Source organism: Rattus norvegicus, chromosome 18 (assembly GCF_021556685.1).
Source record: "Rattus norvegicus strain SHRSP/BbbUtx chromosome 18, alternate assembly SHRSP_T2T, whole genome shotgun sequence".
NCBI lineage: Eukaryota > Metazoa > Chordata > Mammalia > Rodentia > Muridae > Rattus > Rattus norvegicus.
The window spans coordinates 118,829-125,236 of record NC_141551.1 but is presented as its reverse complement, the minus strand read 5'-3'; the positions used below and the strand labels follow the sequence as shown (position 1 = coordinate 125,236).

Sequence of the window (6,408 nt, the reverse complement as noted above, 5' to 3'; positions counted from 1 at the left end):
AGGGATGTGGGCAGGGGTGGGCAGTGTTGGTGGTCTCCTCCGCTCTGCAGCCTCAGGAGTGCCCACCTGACCAGGCGGTGAGGTCTCTTTCCCACGGGGTCTGGGAGCAGAGAGCTGCTGCGGGCCGGGATCCGCAGGTGTGGTACTTCCGGTAAACACAGGACGTGCCCGGTCCTAGAGGAATTCTGCCTCTGTGTGTCCCGATTTCACCAGGCAGCTTTCTTGCAGCATACAAGTTGGTCTTACCTGTGGTCCCGAGGCTCAAGTTTGCTCGCGGGGTGCTGCCCACGGGCTCTCTGCGGCGGCAGCAACCAGGAAGACCTTATATGACCTTTTTAACAAGAATTGAGGATAAAGGGGTTGGGGATTTAGCTCAGTGGTGGAGCGCTTGCCTAGGAAGCGCAAGGCCCTGAGTTTGGTCCCCAGCTCCGAAAAAAAAAAAAAACAAAAAAACAAAAAAAAAAAAAAGAATTGAGGATAAAACAGGAGGTCATCATTTCAAACTAAAGACTGACTGAGGAAACTGAGTCTGGGTGTAACAGTATGTGTGTCTTTTTATCTGTGTGTGTGTGTGTGTGTGTGTGTGCGCGCGCACGCGTGCGCACGTGTATGTGTGTCTTTGCACATCATTGCAAAAAGAAAGTAGGAGCGTTATTATTTGAAAACTGGAAAGGCATGAAGAAATTAAGAATTGGCATAATTTGATGCTGGTAAAAAAATAAAGATGAGACACCCGCGGATCCTGGCCCGCAGCAGCTCTCTGCTCCCAGACCCGGTGAGAGAGAGACCCAACCGCCTGGTCAGGTGGGCACTCCTGAGGCTGCAGAGCGGAAGAGACCACCAACACTGCTCACCCCTGCCCACATCCCTGGCCCAAGAGGAAACTGTATAAGGCCTCTGGGCTCCCGTGGGGGAGGGCCCAGGAGCGGCAGGACACCTGCCTGAGACACCTCCGGAACCTGAAAGAAACAGACCAGATAAACAGTTCTCTGCACCCAAGTCCCGTGGGAGGGAGAGCTAAACCTTCAGAGAGGCAGACAAGCCTGGGAAACCAGAAGAGACTGCTCCCTGCAAACACATCTCGGACGCCAGAGGAAAAAGCCAAAGACCATCTGGAACCCTGGTGCACTGAAGCTCCCGGAAGGGGCGGCACAGGTCTTCCTGGTTGCTGCTGCTGCAGAGAGCCCCTGGGCAGCACCCCACGAGCGAACTTGAGCCTCAGGACCACAGGTAAGACCAAATTTTCTGCTGCAAGAAAGCTGCCTGGTGAACTCAAGACACAGGCCCACAGGAACAGCTGAAGACCTGTAGAGAGGAAAAACTACACGCCCGAAAGCAGAACACTCTGTCCCCATAACTGACTGAAAGAGAGGAAAACAGGTCTACAGCACTCCTGACACACAGGCTTATAGGACAGTCTAGCCACTGTCAGAAATAGCAGAACAAAGTAACACTAGAGATAATCTGATGGCGAGAGGCAAGTGCAGGAACCCAAGCAACAGAAACCAAGACTACATGCCATCATCGGAGCCCAATTCTCCCACCAAAACAAACATGGAATATCCAAACACACCAGAAAAGCAAGATCTAGTTTCAAAATCATATTTGATCATGATGCTGGAGGACTTCAAGAAAGACATGAACACACTTAGGGAAACACAGGAAAACATTAATAAACAAGTAGAAGCCTACAGAGAGGAATCGCAAAAATCCCTGAAAGAATTCCAGGAAAACACAATCAAACAGTTGAAGGAATTAAAAATGGAAATAGAAGCAATCAAGAAAGAACACATGGAAACAACCCTGGATATAGAAAACCAAAAGAAGAGACAAGGAGCTGTAGATACAAGCTTCACCAACAGAATACAAGAGATGGAAGAGAGAATCTCAGGAGCAGAAGATTCCATAGAAATCATTGACTCAACTGTCAAAGATAATGTAAAGCGGAAAAAGCTACTGGTCCAAAATATACAGGAAATCCAGGACTCAATGAGAAGATCAAACCTAAGGATAATAGGTAAAGAAGAGAGTGAAGACTCCCAGCTCAAAGGACCAGTAAATATCTTCAACAAAATCATAGAAGAAAACTTCCCTAACCTAAAAAGAAGAGATACCCATAGGCATACAAGAAGCCTACAGAACTCCAAATAGATTGGACCAGAAAAGAAACACCTCCCGTCACATAATAGTCAAAACACCAAACGCACAAAATAAAGAAAGAATATTAAAAGCAGTAAGGGAAAAAGGTCAAGTAACATATAAAGGGAGACCTATCAGAATCACACCAGACTTCTCGCCAGAAACTATGAAGGCCAGAAGATCCTGGACTGATGTCATACAGACCCTAAGAGAACACAAATGCCAGCCCAGGTTACTGTATCCAGCAAAACTCTCAATTAACATTGATGGAGAAACCAAGATATTCCATGACAAAACCAAATTACACAATACCTTTCTACAAATCCAGCACTACAAAGGATAATAAATGGTAAAGCCCAACATAAGGAGGCAAGCTATACCCTAGAAGAAGCAAGAAACTAATCGTCTTGGCAACAAAACAAAGGGAATGAAAGCACACAAACATAACCTCACATCCAAATATGAATATAAAGGGAAACAATAATCACTATTCCTTAATATCTCTCAATATCAATGGCCTCAACTCCCCAATAAAAAGACATAGATTAACAAACTGGATACGCAACGAGGACCCTGCATTCTGCTGCCTACAGGAAACACACCTCAGAGACAAAGACAGACACTACCTCAGAGTGAAAGGCTGGAAAACAACTTTCCAAGCAAATGGTCAGAAGAAGCAAGGTGGAGTAGCCATTCTAATATCAAATAAAATCAATTTCCAACTAAAAGTCATCAAAAAAGATAAGGAAGGACACTTCATATTCATCAAAGGAAAAATCCACCAAGATGAACTCTCAATCCTAAATATCTATGCCCCAAATACAAGGGCACCTACATACGTAAAAGAAACCTTACTAAAGCTCAAAACACACATTGCACCTCACACAATAATAGTGGGAGATTTCAACACACCACTCTCATCAATGGACAGATCATGGAAACAGAAATTAAACAGTGATGTCGACAGACTAAGAGAAGTCATGAGCCAAATGGACTTAACGGATATTTATAGAACATTCTATCCTAAAGCAAAAGGATATACCTTCTTCTCAGCTCCTCATGGTACTTTCTCCAAAATTGACCATATAATTGGTCAAAAAACGGGACTCAACAGGTACAGAAAGATAGAAATAATCCCATGCGTGCTATCGGACCACCACGGCCTAAAACTAGTCTTCAATAACAATCAAGGAAGAATACCCACATATACTTGGAAATTGAACAATGCTCTACTCAATGATAACCTGGTCAAGGAAGAAATAAAGAAAGAAATTAAAAACTTTTTAGAATTTAATGAAAATGAAGGTACAACATACAAAAACTTATGGGACACAATGAAAGCTGTGCTAAGAGGAAAACTCATAGCGCTGAGTGCCTGCAGAAAGAAACAGGAAAGAGCATATGTCAGCAGCTTGACAGCACACCTAAAAGCTCTAGAACAAAAAGAAGCAAATACACCCAGGAGGAGCAGAAGGCAGGAAATAATCAAACTCAGAGCTGAAATCAACCAAGTAGAAACAAAAAGGACCATAGAAAGAATCAACAGAACCAAAAGTTGGTTCTTTGAGAAAACCAACAAGATAGATAAACCCTTAGCCAGACTAACGAGAGGACACAGAGAGTGCGTCCAAATTAACAAAATCAGAAATGAAAAGGGAGACATAACTACAGATTCAGAGGAAATTCAAAAAATCATCAGATCTTACTATAAAAACCTATATTCAACAAAATTTGAAAATCTTCAGGAAATGGACAATTTCCTAGACAGATACCAGGTACCGAAGTTAAATCAGGAACAGATAAACCAGTTAAACAACCCCATAACTCCTAAGGAAATAGAAGCAGTCATTAAAGGTCTCCCAACCAAAAAGAGGCCAGGTCCATTCGGGTTTAGTGCAGAATTCTATCAAACCTTCATAGAAGACCTCATACCAATATTATCCAAACTATTCCACAAAATTGAAACAGATGGAGCACTACCGAATTCCTTCTACGAAGCCACAATTACTCTTATACCTAAACCACACAAAGACACAACAAAGAAAGAGAACTTCAGACCAATTTCCCTTATGAATATCGACGCAAAAATACTCAATAAAATTCTGGCAAACCGAATTCAAGAGCACATCAAAACAATCATCCACCATGATCAAGTAGGCTTCATCCCAGGCATGCAGGGATGGTTTAATATACGGAAAACCATCAACGTGATCCATTATATAAACAAACTGAAAGAACAGAAGCACATGATTTCATTAGATGCTGAGAAAGCATTTGACAAAATTCAACACCCCTTCATGATAAAAGACCTGGAAAGAATAGGAATTCAAGGCCCATACCTAAACATAGTAAAAGCCATATACAGCAAACCAGTTGCTAACATTAAACTAAATGGAGAGAAACTTGAAGCAATCCCACTAAAATCAGGGACTAGACAAGGCTGCCCACTCTCTCCCTACTTATTCAATATAGTTCTTGAAGTTCTAGCCAGAGCAATCAGACAACAAAAGGAGATCAAAGGGATACAGATCGGAAAAGAAGAGGTCAAAATATCACTATTTGCAGATGACATGATAGTATATTTAAGTGATCCCAAAAGTTCCACCAGAGAACTACTAAAGCTGATAAACAACTTCAGCAAAGTGGCTGGGTATAAAGTTAACTCAAATAAATCAGTTGCCTTCCTCTATACAAAAGAGAAACAAGCCGAGAAAGAAATTAGGGAAACGACACCCTTCATAATAGACCCAAATAATATAAAGTACCTCGGTGTGACTTTAACCAAGCAAGTAAAAGATCTGTACAATAAGAACTTCAAGACACTGAGGAAAGAAATTGAAGAAGACCTCAGAAGATGGAAAGATCTCCCATGCTCATGGATTGGCAGGATTAATATAGTAAAAATGGCCATTTTACCAAAAGCAATCTACAGATTCAATGCAATCCCCATCAAAATACCAATCCAATTCTTCAAAGAGTTAGACAGAACAATTTGCAAATTCATCTGGAATAACAAAAAACCCAGGATAGCTAAAGCTATCCTCAACAATAAAAGGACTTCAGGGGGAATCACTATCCCTGAACTCAAGCAGTATTACAGAGCAATAGTGATAAAAACTGCATGGTATTGGTACAGAGACAGACAGATAGACCAATGGAATAGAATTGAAGACCCAGAAATGAACCCACACACCTATGGTCACTTGATTTTTGACAAAGGAGCCAAAACCATCCAATGGAAAAAAGATAGCATTTTCAGCAAATGGTGCTGGTTCAACTGGAGGTCAACATGTAGAAGAATGCAGATCGATCCATTCTTATCACCCTGTACAAAGCTTAAGTCCAAGTGGATCAAGGACCTCCACATCAAACCAGACACTCTCAAACTAATAGAAGAAAAACTAGGGAAGCATCTGGAACACATGGGCACTGGAAAAAATTTCCTGAACAAAACACCAATGGCTTATGCTCTAAGATCAAGAATCGACAAATGGGATCTCATAAAACTGCAAAGCTTCTGTAAGGCAAAGGACACTGTGGTTAGGACAAAACGGCAACCAACAGATTGGGAAAAGATCTTTACCAATCCTACAACAGATAGAGGCCTTATATCCAAAATATACAAAGAACTCAAGAAGTTAGACCGCAGGGAGACAAATAACCCTATTAAAAAATGGGGTTCAGAGCTAAACAAAGAATTCACAGCTGAGGAATGCCGAATGGCTGAGAAACACCTAAAGAAATGTTCAACATCTTTAGTCATAAGGGAAATGCAAATCAAAAGAACCCTGAGATTTCACCTCACACCAGTGCGATTGGCTAAGATCAAAAACTCAGGTGACAGCAGATGCTGGCGAGGATGTGGAGAAAGAGGAACACTCCTCCATTGTTGGTGGGATTGCAGACTGGTACAACCATTCTGGAAATCAGTCTGGAGGTTCCTCAGAAAATTGGACATTGAACTGCCTGAGGATCCAGCTATACCTCTCTTGGGCATATACCCAAAAGATGCCTCAACATATAAAAGAGACACGTGCTCCACTATGTTCATCGCAGCCTTATTTATAATAGCCAGAAAATGGAAAGAACCCAGATGCCCTTCAACAGAGGAATGGATACAGAAAATATGGTACATCTACACAATGGAATATTACTCAGCTATCAAAAACAACGAGTTTATGAAATTCGTAGGCAAATGGTTGGAACTGGAAAATATCATCCTGAGCGAGCTAACCCAATCACAGAAAGACATACATGGTATGCACTCAT

At 41.9% G+C, this 6,408-nt stretch overlaps 1 protein-coding gene across 1 annotated transcript in view; it reads left to right on the top strand.

Moving 5' to 3' along the window:
• Nucleotides 1-206: 206 nt before the first annotated feature.
• Vom2r75 (vomeronasal 2 receptor, 75) overlaps nucleotides 207-6,408 on the top strand; it is a 35,988-nt gene continuing 29,786 nt past the window's right edge. The window contains 1 exon segment of the mRNA NM_001419486.1: nucleotides 207-724. The gene's annotated coding sequence lies outside the window, so the exon portion shown is untranslated.